At 47.4% G+C, this 13894-nt stretch overlaps 1 protein-coding gene across 1 annotated transcript in view; it reads right to left on the bottom strand.

The window, feature by feature from the left end:
* The window catches only part of TUSC3 (tumor suppressor candidate 3), a 1241068-nt gene that overhangs the window by 582089 nt on the left and 645085 nt on the right, over positions 1–13894 (bottom strand). The window lies entirely within an intron of this gene.

A 13894-nucleotide genomic window follows, 5' to 3' on the forward strand; every position in this document is an offset into this window, starting at 1 on the left:
CCCACAACAACGCTAGCATGCTCCACAACAACACTACCACAACACACATCAACACCAACACCCCCCCAACAACACCAACATGCACCACCACAACATCATCCCCGCAACCACCTCAACTGCATACTCCTAAACACCCGCTCCATACACAAACGTGCCATCGAACTCTGGGACCTGATCACGTCACACTCCCAGGACATTGCCTTCCTCACGGAAACTTGGATGAATCCCTCATCCAAGCCCGACATAGCCTTATCCATCCCAAAAGGCTACAAAATCCATCATCAAGATCATCTAAACAAACCAGGAGGTGTCATCGCCATTGTACATAAAAACACCATAAAGATCACCACGAACACACTCGACACCCTTGACAGCGCAGAACACCTACACTTCCTCATTCACATAAACGTCAATACCACCCTCAGAGGTACCCTCATTTACAGACCACGGGACCTCGCCCCTCCTTCTGTGACACCATCGCTGACACCATCAGCCCCCACACCCTCACCTCCACAGAATACATCCTCCTTGGTGACATCAACTTCCACCTGGAGAACCACCACGACCACAACTCCACATCCCTTCTAGACAACCTCACAAACCTAGGACTCAAGCAAATAGTCACATCAACCACCCACTCAGCAGGACACACGCTAGATGCGATCTTCACTTCCAGCAACCACATAACCTTCACACACACCACCAAACTCCAATGGACCGACCACCACTGTGTCCACTTCTCCTTCTCAAAACCCCCCACACACCACCACCACACTCTACCGCATGTGGGACAAGATTCCCCACAGAACACCTGAACGCCCAGCTCGCACGAAACACTCCCCTTAGCACCAACGACCCCAACATTGCTGCCCATAACCTCACACAATGGATCACAACCTGCGCAGACTCCCTCGCCGCTCTTAGAAGAAACATCACCACCCGCACCATCAAGTACACCCCTTGGTTCACCACTGAACTCCAAGTCTCCAAGCGTGAATGTTGCAAAATAGAAAAAGCTTGGCGCCAGGAACCCTCCATGACCAACTTCTCCACCCTCAAAACCACCATGAGCAAACACCACCAACTCATAAGGACCACCAAAAGGGCTTACTACAAGGAACGCATAGACAGTAATTCACATAACAGCAAAGAACTCTTTACCATCATCAAAGAGCTCACCAAACCCAAATCCTGCAACATTGACCCCACTCCCACACAGAATCTCTGCAACTCCCTCTCAACCACTTCCACTCTAAAATCCTAGACATACACAACAGTTTCACGCCACCAGCTCCCACCACATCCAACACCAACACGGCCAACAGCAACACACCTCTCCTCCTCAACATACTAGACACCTGGGCCCCCACCAGCGATGAAGAAACCAAAGCAACAATGAACTCCATCCACTCAGGCTCCCCCTCGGACCCCTGCCCTCAGCTCATTTTCAACATGGCCAGCCCAACCATTGATCCCAAACTTTGCGCCATAATCAACAGCTCCTTCAACACCGGCACCTTCCCTGACTCATCGAAGCACGCAGAAGTAACCGCTCTCCTGAAAAAAACCAAAGCAAACCCTGATGACCTCACAAACTACCGCCCTATCTCCCTTCTCCCCTTCCCCGCCAAGGTTGCTGAGAAGTTAGTGAACGCCCGTCTGTCTCACTTCCTAGAGGATAACAATGCACTGGACGCCTCCCAGTCTGGATTGCGCAAGAACCCTCATCGCCTGCACCTATGACATCAGAACCAGAGTCGACAAAGGCGAGACCGTCGCACTCATCCTCCTGGACCTCTCCACAGCCTTCAACACTGTCTGCCACCAAATACTCTGCACACGCCTCTACAATGCAGGAATCCGACACAAGGCCCTGGGCCCAGAAAGTCCGCCTTCCTCCCTTCCAATCTCCAGCTACCAAGATCATCTGTGGAGTTCCCCAAGGGTCCTCCCTCAGCCCCACCCTCTTCAACATTTACTTGGCCCCGCTCGCCAACATCCTCCACCCACAAGGAATCACCATCATATCCTACGCAGATGACATCCAGCTCGTCATCTCCCTCACCAGGAACCCCACCACCGCCAAGACCAACCTCCACGTTGGACTCCTAGACACCGCCAACTGGATGACAGCAAGCCACCTCAAACTAAACTCCAACAAGACCGAAATCATCATCTTCGGCCCCAACAAATCAATATGGGACGACTCCTGGTGGCCCACCACCCTAGGACCTCCTCCAAGACCCACCACCTATGCACGCAACCTCAGAGTCATCTTAGATTCTTCTCTCTCCATGACCCAGCAAATCAACTTGATCACCTCCTTCTGCTTCAACACCCTCGGCATACTGCAAAAAAAAAACAGGCACTCATCAGCAGCCGGCTGGGCTACGGAATTGCCCTCTACGCCGGCACCACAATCAAGCTTGAGCAGAAACTCCAGAGGATCCAAAACACGGCTGCATGCCTCATCCTGAACCTCCCACGCCAGGAACACATCTCTGCCCACCTCAGATCCCTCCACTGGCTTCCTATCGACAAAAGGGTCATCTTCAAAGTCCTCATCCACGCACACAAATCCCTCCACAACACTGGACCAGCCTACCTCAATGAAAGAGTGAACTTCCACATTCCCACCCGCCACCTCCGCTCCACCGACCTCGCCCTCGCCACAGTTTCTCGCATCCAACGCACCACCTCAGGAGGTAGATCACTCTCCTACCTCGCACCGAAAATCTGGAACTCCCTCCCCACCGACCTCTGCAAGACCCAGGACCTCATGTCTTTCCAAAAGGTCCTCAAGACATGGCTCTTCGAACAGTAAAACGGCAGCCCCCCCAGCACCTTGAGACCCTCACGGGTGAGTAGCGCGCTTTATAAATTTTTTGATTGATTGATTGATTGAAGGCTGGACCAGACAAGGCACTGATGAGATAACCCACTTTTGTTTTATCTTGCGCAAATCGTGTTGGTCTAAAGGCAAAATAGACAGTCAGAGCATCAAGAAATTCTCGTAGCTTGTTTGGGTCTCCTGAGAACTGAGGTGTAGTAGTAGAGACGGTGGGAACATCAGTAGTTCGGGATGCCAGGGCTTGTCGTAAAGCAGAGTTTTCATTTCTTAATTGTTGCAGTTCCTGGGTTGATTCCACGTTTTGTGGTTTTACATTGTGTAATTCAGCCCTTACACAGTTATCTGTTTCTCTTTCATTTTTTTTCTACACCAGATTGTAGTGAGAGGACTCTAAGACTGGATGTTCTTTCTCACTCAAAGGCAAAATCAAATGATTGTTGGGCTACAGTTCTGTTTTCGTATCACAAGCTAACAACATTAAGTTTGATTTAAGTTTTTCCTATCACTTGAAAAAAGAAACAAAGAAATAGGTGGAGAAAGAGTGCCCAAGAATGCAGATTTTGTCAAACGGGGTGGCTGGATTTAATAAAAACATACTCTCTGGTTTTTATAGTTTCCATCCTGCTCATTACACAACAACTGAAGTGTGAGTGAATTTGATGGTGAGACTCAGGGACACCTTCTACTTATTCCCCTTAAAAAAAGACTACTTTGTTGTGGACTCAGCCCAGACATACAGAGCTTACAACCACCATATTTTGACAAAGTGGTAGTGCCAGGATTAATTGTAAAGTCTCCTAGTGCCACTGGCTCACTTGGCCAAGACAGCCATCACTTCCTGGTGAAGGGATAGATGGTCCTCTATCATTCTGTTGTAAGTAGGTGGCATAAAGGGAAGGGTAGAAAAGAAGGGGATGGGGCATCCCCTTCGAGTGATCTGCAAACCCACTGGTCCGATGTTCTAGACCGCCAGTGGGGCAGGTGATGGCAGATCCCACCCCCCTTGGTTTCCCATGATGGTAAGAGGGCTGGCCCATGATGGTAAGAGGGCAGGCTGTCATGGCATGGAGTCTGCAGCTACCAGGGGAGTGGCTTACTAGCCTGACCACTGGATGCCCAACCCACTGGATCCGTGGATACTACATCCTCGGGGATGCAGAGGTGGGAAAGCTTGTGCCACAGTAGCTGGGAAGGTAAAGATGTGCCTGGAAGTCCCTTCCATGGCATGAAAGGAGTGAAAGGCAGATTGGGGATGACCAGTGGTCATGGAAAGGTGAAGGACCCGGCTGTAGCTCTGCTGTCCTTAAAGCGCTCCAGCTTCATATCCACCTTGTCTCCAAAGAGACTGAAGCCATCAAAGGGAATATCCAAAAGCAATACTGGGACCTCCCCAGAAGCCACTTATACTCAACCAGGTCTAGTGCTGTAAGGCCACCGTCGACAAAACTGCTCTGTCCTGTGAGTCAGTGGTGTCTAGCCCACATTTTATTGTGAACTTAGCTGTGTCTCTCCCAGTGTAAACATCCTGGAAGATTACATCCTGGGCCTCCTCCGGAACCATTGGAAGTAGCTGCACAACTGTATCCCACAGAGCTTGAGAATAGTGGCCCAAAAGGCATGCTGTGTTCACCGAATGCAGTGCCAGGCTGGTAAAAGAAAATGTCTTCTCTCCTAAGTTGTCCAGCCTCTTGGATTCCCATTCCGATGCTGCGGTTGGGAATGCACCAGGATGTACGTGGGAAGTGGAGACTTGGACCACCAGGTCCTCCTGGATTGGGTGCTGTGTAAGGAAGCTGAGGGTCCCCGGAACAGGGTGGTGGTGGCAGGCAATTATCCTGTTCACAGGAGCCCCGGTGTTTAGCTTGGGCCAGATCCCAAGAAGAACGTCAATAAGAGCCTCATTAAATGGGAGAAGCAGTTTTGAGGGGCACATTCCCAGCTGAAGCACTTCTGTAAAGACATTTGTCAAGACTGCCACGGAAGGTAAGCTAAGGTGCTGAACCTCAGCCTACCTCTTCACCACCATTTCAAATGATGCTCCCTCATCCATACCCTAAGAAGGGGGAGAAAGCATGCCAATATCTAGAGAGGTGTCCAGTCCGTTGGTGTCTACCAAATCCTCATACCAGTCCATGTTAATGTCCTTATGCTGGTATTCTTAAGGGTCCAGTGACCCCTTCCACCTTTCCCCGATTCATAGCCATAAGAATAGGGCACAGGCTCTGGCCTAGAAGTCAGACAATGCCCCTATGGCTCCGTGTCTGAGTCAGGGTTCTGAATGGGAATGGCACTGGCGATGTCAGCAATGGCAGCGGGGAAGGTGAAGGTGGCATGACTAGTGCTGGCTCAGATCCATTTGTGGATCCAAGTGGCATGACTGATGCGGGGTCAGAGCGACTGACGTGAATCCATTAGGTGCCCCTTCCAAACCAGCGGACCCAAAGGCATGCCAGTTGGAATGGCCCACTCAAATATGTAGTGCATGGCCTCAAATTCTTTTAATTGGGCATGCAGGTCACTCTGGTCCCTGGAAGTTCGGGGAAGCGTGGGCACTGCCCAGGTGTTGGCTCTACTGTGGAGCCAGGCTTTGAATGTTGACATTCCCTAGTCTCATCATCCGATGGAAAAGGTTAAATCGAAGATCGCTTAAGCTTCTTCTTCCTCTTATGCTTTCAGAAATGATGCAACACCATTGCGTCCCTGCACGTCAAGCTGCCAGGAGATTGTGGGAGCACTCCATCAAAGCCTTTGGGTTCATGGATCAGCAATGGCCTTAGAAACATGGTCATGCTTGAGACACCAAAAGTATAAAATATGCAGGTCCATCACCGACATCAAGTGGTGACCGGCGCTGCAGTGCTGGAAGCTGGCCTTTCAAAATGACTTCCCTGCCACACCAGGAAGAAAATCATCAAAAAGACAAAAAAAAGTGACTAGAGATAGCTCTGCTCCGGATCTGTGCGGACTATAATAGAAAGAAAAGAACTGCCATCAGCATACTGGGGCGGTGGCTATACAGGCACTTCTGCTAACACCGATTTTATTATTGAAATTACTAATGAATATTAATGTATTTCAGTGTTGAATTGCATAGAAATTTGTAATAATCTAGAGGAAATAATGCACGCATTTGAAAGTGTGACTATATGAGTGGCCGTCAATATTCATGAAGGGTACTTATTAATGACTTATTAATATGAAATGCTGAACTTTTGTTTGATTAATGTACTAACATGTCATATTGAGGGTCATGCATTATGTATTAGTTTTATTACCTGTAGGTCTTAACTTCCACTGTGCTGACCTAATGTGCTCGTAGCTGAAAGTCTTTCTAATGAGAACTGCTTGCTAGAAGATGCTGTTCTTGCTAATGCAACATTGTAAGTGTGTAAGACTGACTTTCCCAGGAGAATACAATGAAGACACTGACTGGAGTATAACCTGCAACAATCTTGATACCTGACGAGCCGAATGACGAGAGTGGGAGAAGAGGAGCCAATTATCGACATATGAACTGTGTACTAGTAGAAATGTAGATTTGAAGTTTAGTTTTAATGGACAAAGTGTGAACATGCGATCCCTTGACCAATTAGGATGTGGGAAATAGTTTTAGGAAATCTAACTTAGCCAGACTGCACAGAGAGGAGACAGTCCATTCTTGCCTATTTTCTGTCTTGAGAAGAGACATGCTTAACTTTACTGCTTAAAGACTTTGGCCCTCATTCTGACCCTGGCGGTGTCTCACCGCCAGGGCAGAGGGCAGAGGAAGCACCGCCAACAGGCTGGCGGTGCTTCCGGGGCATTCTGACCGCGGCGGTAAAGCCGCGGTCAGAAAAGGGGAACCGGCAGTTTCCCGCCGGTTTTCCCCTGCCCCAGGGAATCCTCCATAGCGGCGCTGCATGCAGCGCTGCCATGGGGATTCCGACCACCTTCCCGACAGCCTGGTTCTGGCGGTTTTCACCGCCAGAACCAGACTGGCGGGAACGGGTGTCGTGGGGCCCCTGGAGGCCCCTGCAGTGCCCATGCCACTGGCATGGGCACTGCAGGGGCCCCCTAACAGGGCCCCAACAAGATTTTCAGTGTCTGCATAGCAGACACTGAAAATCGCGACGGGTGCAACTGCACCCGTCGCACCCCAGCAAATCCGCCGGCTCCATTCGGAGCCGGCTTCATCTTTGCTGGGGCTTTCCCGCTGGGCCGGTGGGCGAGGCGATCTTTTGAAGACCGCCCGCCAGCCCAGCGGGAAAGTCAAAATGCTCCCCGCGGTCATTTGACCGCGGGGCGGTGTTTGGGCGGATTCCGCCAGGCGGGCGGCGCCCGCCGCCCGCTGGGGTCGGAATGACCCCCTTTGCCTTTTCTGAACTGAATCCTGATGCCTTGCTGACTAGACTGATGTCCTGATGAAGAAGACGGTCACAGCTTGCTGATCCAAACTGAGGATAGGTATATTGACAATGATGTTGTTTGCTATGTCTATTTGATTTTTTTTCTAGGTACCAACCGCGCTATTTTGATGCAGCTATAGCTAGATGTTTTTCCAAATTTGTGTTGACTAAATTGTTTTGCATGAAGCCCAGCATGCTATTCTAATCTGATGTTAGTTAGGGTTCTCATTGATCAAGTTTGCTACATGAAATAACATTTGATGTATTTTCTTTGCTGAATCTAAATGTATGTGATATAGTTTGCACAGTTATTCTTGTTATTAATTTGCACTGTAACCTTACAATCTGACAAGTCAGAGTGTGAGTCAAAGCAAGTGAAAGGATTTTTCGACCGAGATCTGGCGAGTCCTATGTGCACCACGACAGACACACTGATCAGTTGAGAGAGAAATTTGTGGGTCGAATTTTGCTGGCGAATCATGGAAAATTAGAAAGAAAGAGTAGCTGTTAGAGCAAAACGCCATCAGTGAAAAATCTGTAAAGTTTCTGAAGTGATTGTGTTACCCTACCTGTAGCAAACCGGCAAATTGGGTTTTGATTCTGTTTAGTGCTCACAATAATTTTGCATTAATTTAGTGTGAATCTGAGTTTGAAAGGAAGAGCCACAAGACTTTATCAGCTGCAGTACGTGTGAGTGTAATGTCATTGAAGCGGCGCTGGGATAGGTCGGTTAGTGAGAAGGGTCACACACGGATTGGCAGCCGTCCGTGAGGTGCAATTGGTTGTGAAGGTGGGTGAAGAAAATTCTGTGAATAAAAGTCACTTCCTGATTTGATTTTGAATAACAAAGGTCGTAAAGATGAAATGTTTCAAAGCTTTAAGGAGTGCTTTAAGGGGAGATATGTACATTACAACAAGTATAGGGGATATTGCACCACCAGAAGGTAAACCAGCTTACATTGTAATTGAAGAGGAGGGTGTCACCCCATGTCTTTAGCTAAAGCAGTGGTGCAAAGTGACAGAGAAGGATGGGAGCTTAGTGTTTCCTGCTAATGGAACATTCAATTTTAGGAGTTTAGAAAAGAGGAGGGTGCTGTATGACCTGAAGCCCCCACCGAGACCAGCACAGTTCGAGGCATTAGCAATCTGGGAGTTAGTAGCCAGACAACAACAGCAACAGAAATTTGAAAGGAGAATGATAAAGGCAGAAAAGTCACTAGCGGAGGCTAGATGGGTTCATGCTCAGAAAATTTGGAGAACCGAGACTTTGCAGGGGATTAAGTTATTCCCAGCAATTACACAAGACAGTGAGAGAGAAGGGAGGAAAGCTACCAGAAAGACTAACAGAAGCCCTTCTGAGAATAGGGAGGCTAGAAAATCCTCAACAATGGAGGAGGAATCAGACGATGATGAGTTTCTTTTACAGTTATTGAGAAATCGTCCACCACCATATGCAGCAATGAGAGTGGACTGAGTACCAGTGCTGATCCTTCAGCTCTGACACAGGTTAATGTGACGGCGAGTACGGTGCAGGTTAATCCTAGCCTGACACAGAGTCCGATACAGAGCAGTCTTAATGCACCTATTACTCCAGTAGTACAAACTCCGGTGCCACAGCCAAATCTCCAGAGAATTTACCCTGATGTACTCATCACAGAAACTGCCACTAAGCTAACAGTGCCTACAGAACAGGTTTTCCAGAGACCGACATTGGTTCAGACAGAGCCGACTCCACTCTTATTGCCACAAGTAATGCTGAGATACACTCCAATGACAGGGACCCAGACAGATATGTCTGTACTGATGAGCCAAAATATAGGATCTACGCAACCACAGAACTTAAGTGTTAGACCAAGCCCAGATGCTGTACCTGTTACCATGGGTCCGATTGTGCCATTGTTTGCACAAGGGAAATCCAGTGCAGATGGACAGGGAGTCCTAAGTTGGAATTCAACTAGGGGAGGACTTAATGAGAATATCCGAATAACCTCTCCTGTGGGACAGACCTTAGATGGATCTTGATCATTGCTAGACCTTAGCCCATTTAGAGTTCCTCCGGATACCGTGATAGGGTTGAACATTAGTCAGAGCTTTAAATTACGGACACAGCAGACCCCAAATACAGTTGTACAACATGCACCACCTGTCCAGGCTAACAAACGTTTGTTGCAAGGTTTGACTGCCCAGCAATTGACTGAATGGTTGGACAAGCTGAATACCCCGCATGGTGCTCCAAAGGGAGAGGAGTACTTGAACTACACTATAATAAGCATGGAAGCAGGTGAGCTCATTGAGGGAACTATGGGTGTGAATAGGTTAGACTCCTACACAGAAGCAGAGTTGAGATATTTATGCCCGAAGATTACGAGGGAAGTGAGAAATGTGCATCAAAAGCTAGCAGACCTGGCAGAGAAATACAGCATAGAAATAGAGAAAACAAAGCATTTGAAAAGGAGTTACAGGTTAGATTTTGATGGTAAAGATTTTGAACACATGAGATCTTCCGGAATGAAGGCACACCTTAGGGAGTTGCTTTAAAGTGCCCAGATCTGAGGAGCATTAGACAAATGGGAAGGCAGGTGAGTAAATAAAAAAGATAAGAGGAAAAGGGATTCTGAGGAGCTGACTGCAAATATGCAGTAGGACAAGGATCCAATAAAACTTTTGCCAATGAGAGAGATTCCAGGAGGGAATTTTGTTAACGTCCCTTGGAGCAGAAGTGACATTCTGTTGTTTGCAAATGATTATCCTAGATTGAGACAGAAGCCAGTGGAATGGTACCAGGAGACAGACAGGTTTGTGAAACTTGCAAAGTGCCTCTGGGAGGACTTGAACACTCTATTAGATATAGTAGTTCCAGCTGATTTGTGGATGGAGTGTAAGAGGAGTATAGATTGGCCGACAAAAGAACCAGAGAGAGATCAGTTTACAGGTGCACCGTCTCCTGAGGTAATGGAATATTATTATAAGGTAACTGAATTCCTAAAGACGAGAATTTCGCCCAGAAACAGTGACTGGCAGAGAATTGACAGGACAGCTCAGGAAGCCAAAGAGTGGATACATGCGAATTACGAGAGATTGTCGCAGGCATTTAAGCATTACAGTGGTACAGAAACAATTGAGCTGAAAGACAATGATTCATTTTGTGTTCAGATTTGTGGAAGGGTTGAGACCTGAAGTTAGCCAGATGATTAACCCCTTTGCTGCCAGGCCTTTGCCCCCTCCTTTGTCCACATAAGCTACCCATGCCAAATTTGCATCCTTTTTTTCCAACATCCTAGGGATTCTAGAGGTACCCAGACTTTGTGGGTTCCCTTAAAGGAGGCCAAGAAATTAGCCAAAATACAGTAAAAAATTTTGTTTAAAAAAAAAATAATGAGAAAAAAGGGCTGCAGAAGAAGGCTTGTGTTTTTTCCCCTGAAAATGGCATCAACAAAGGGTTTACGGTGCTAAAATCAACTGCTTCCCAGCTTTCAGGAACAGGCAGACTTGAATCAGAAAACCCAATTTTTCAACACAATTTTGGCATTTTACTGGGACATACCCCATTTTTACGATTTTTTGTGCTTTCAGCCTCCTTCCAGTTAGTGACAGAAATGGGTGTGATCCCAGAAACCTAAACATTTCTAAAAAGTAGACAAAATTCTCAATTCAACAATGGGTAATTTGTGTAGATCCTACAAGGGTTTCCTGCAGAAAATAACAACTGAAATAAAAAAAAATGAAATTGAGGTGAAAAAACAGCCATTTTTCTCTATGTTTTACTCTGTAACTTTTTCCTGCAATGTCAGATTTTTGAAAGCAATATACTGTTACGTCCACTGGACTCTTCTGGTTGCGGGGATATATAGGGCTTGTAGGTTCATCAAGAACCCTAGGTACCCAGAGCCAATAAATGAGCTGCATCTTGCAGTGGGTTTTCATTCTATACCGGGTATACAGCAATTCATTTGCTGAAATATAAAGAGTCAAAAATAGGTATCAAGAAAACCTTTGTATTTCCAAAATGGGCACAAGATAAGGTGTTGAGGAGCAGTGGTTATTTGCACATCTCTGAATTCTGGGGTGCCCATACTAGCATGTGAATTACAGGGCATTTCTCAAATAGACGTCTTTTTTACACAGTGTCTTATATTTGGAAGGAAAAAAATGTAGAGAAAGACAAGGGGCAATACCACTTGTTTTGCTATTCTATGTTCCCCCAAGTCTCCGGATAAAAATGGTACCTCACTTGTGTGGGTAGGCCTAGTGCCCGCGACAGGAAATGCCCCAAAACACAATGCGGACACATCACATTTTTCCACAGAAAACAGAGGTGTTTTTTGCAAAGTGCCTACCTGTGGATTTTGGCCTCTAGCTCAGCCGGCACCTAGGGAAACCTACCAAACCTGTGCATTTTTGAAAACTAGAGACCTAGGAGAATCCAGGACAGGGTGACTTGTGGGGCTCTCACCAGGTTCTGTTACCCAGAAATCCTTTGCAAACCTCAAAATTTGGCTAAAAACACTATTTCCTCACATTTCAGTGACAGAGAGTTCTGGAATCTGAGAGGAGCCACAAATTTCCTTCCACCCAACGTTCCCCCAAGTCTCCCAATAAAAATGGTACCTCACTTGTGTGGGTAGGCATAGCGCCCGTGACAGGAAATGCCCCAAAACACTATCTGGAAACATCAAAATTATCAAATACAAAAACTACCTGTTTTTGCGGGGGCACCTGCATTATTGGTCCTGGGCTCAGCAGCCATACAGGGAAACCTACCAAACCCAGACATTTCTGAAAACTAGACACCCGTGGGAGTCCAGGAAGGTGTGACTTGCGTGGATATCCCAGTGTTTTCTTACCCAGAATCCTCAGCAAACCTCAAATTTAGCTAAAAAATCACATTTTCCCCACATTTCTGTGTGGGATCACTGCACCGGGACGAATTTCCTACCACCCAACGTTCCCCTCAGTCGCCCGGTAAAAATTGATACCTCACTTGTGTAGGTGGGCCAAGTGCCTGTGGCAGGGAAGAGCCAAAAACATGTCAAAATTGAGGGGGAACCAAAGCGGGTCCAAAAGGGCAGTTTGGAAAAAAACATTTTTAGTTTAGACAGTGGGGCAGAATTTCTATCGGTATAGATGAGGCAATGCTGGGTGGCAGGAATTTTGTGGATTCCGTAGATTCCGGTAGGTTCCATCACAAAAATGTGGGAAAAATGTGTGATTTCCAGCAAAGTTGGAGGTTTTCAGGGCATTGTGGGTAAGAAAATGGTGCAGGTTGCATATGAAGCACACCACCTTGGACTCACCCAGTTGTTTAGTTTTCAGATGTGTCTAGGTCTTGTGGATTTTTCTACATGGAAGCGTCCCAAAGTCCAAAAAGTGCAGCCCTCACCATTCCAAGTGGGATGATTTTGAGAGTTAGCCAAGCTCTCATGGCCCAAATGTAAAACCAAAACCCCAAATCAAATGTCCACTTGCTTGCCGTGGGATAAGATGTTTTAGTGTGTGGGGGAGAGCTGAAAGACTGTTACCCTCTTCAGTTGGGGTGGGGGCATAACCATGTCCATACTGGTTGGTAGCCACCACCCCACAATTTTTATTTTTTTTTAATTCCCTGGCATTTAGTAGACTTCCTGTCACCCGGGGTGTAGATCGGGGGTAATTGCCCCATCTGCCCACTGGTGGGCAGAACAACTTTGGCCCCATTTATTTGCGGTGGGGGTAATGCCATACCCTCATCCTCTTATTTTGAACAAAAATCTTCCCTGGTCTCTGGTAGGCTTTCTGCCCAAGGGGGCCAGATATTACCAACAGTAATGTGCTCCCATGGGGAGCGACCCTTGCCCAAGGGGCTGCCCCCCAAACAAAACACACACACCAATCCCTGGTGCCTAAGTGGTTTCTGCCCCCACGGGCAGATCGGCCTAATAGAAATAGGCCGATCTGCCCCCAAGGGGAGCAGAAATGAATTTGCCCCCCAAGGGGAGAGACCCTTGCCTAAGGGGTCGCTCCCCTCGTGTGAAATGGGCGCAAAAAAATTAAAATTCCTGGTCCAAAGATCATTTTGCCCCCAGGGGTGCGACCCTTGCCTACGGGGTCGCTCCCCACATATAAAAAAATAAAAACAAAACAAAAAAAAAATCCCTGGTGCCTAGAGGTTTATGCCCCCCCTGGGGGCAGATCAGCCTAATTACAATAGGCCGATCTGTCCCCAAGGGGGGCAGAAATGGCCTAAAACAAATTTCCCCTCCCAAAGCCTAAGGGGTCGCTCCCCTCAAGTGAAACTGAAAAAATAAATTGTTGGTGTCTAGTGGTTTCTGCCCCCCTTGGGGGCAGATTAGTCTAATAGAAATAGGCCGATCTGCCCCCAAGGGGGGCAGAAATGGCCTAGAATTAATTTTGCCCCCAGGGGAGCGACCTTTGCCTAAGGGGTCGCTCCCCACATATAACAAAAAAAAAAAAATACCTGGTGTCTATTGGGTTTCTGCCCCCAGGGAGGGTCAGAAACAGCCGTAAAATTATTTCCCCCCCTGGGGAGCGGCCCTTGCCCAAGGCGCCGCTCCCCTTATGTGTACATATAATAAAAAAACAAAATCCCTGGTGTCTAGTGGTTTCTGGCCCCCTTGGGGGCAGATTGGCCTAATAAAAATAGGCCGATCAGAAATGGCCT

This window comes from Pleurodeles waltl, chromosome 1_2 (assembly GCF_031143425.1).
Source record: "Pleurodeles waltl isolate 20211129_DDA chromosome 1_2, aPleWal1.hap1.20221129, whole genome shotgun sequence".
Taxonomy (NCBI): domain Eukaryota; kingdom Metazoa; phylum Chordata; class Amphibia; order Caudata; family Salamandridae; genus Pleurodeles; species Pleurodeles waltl.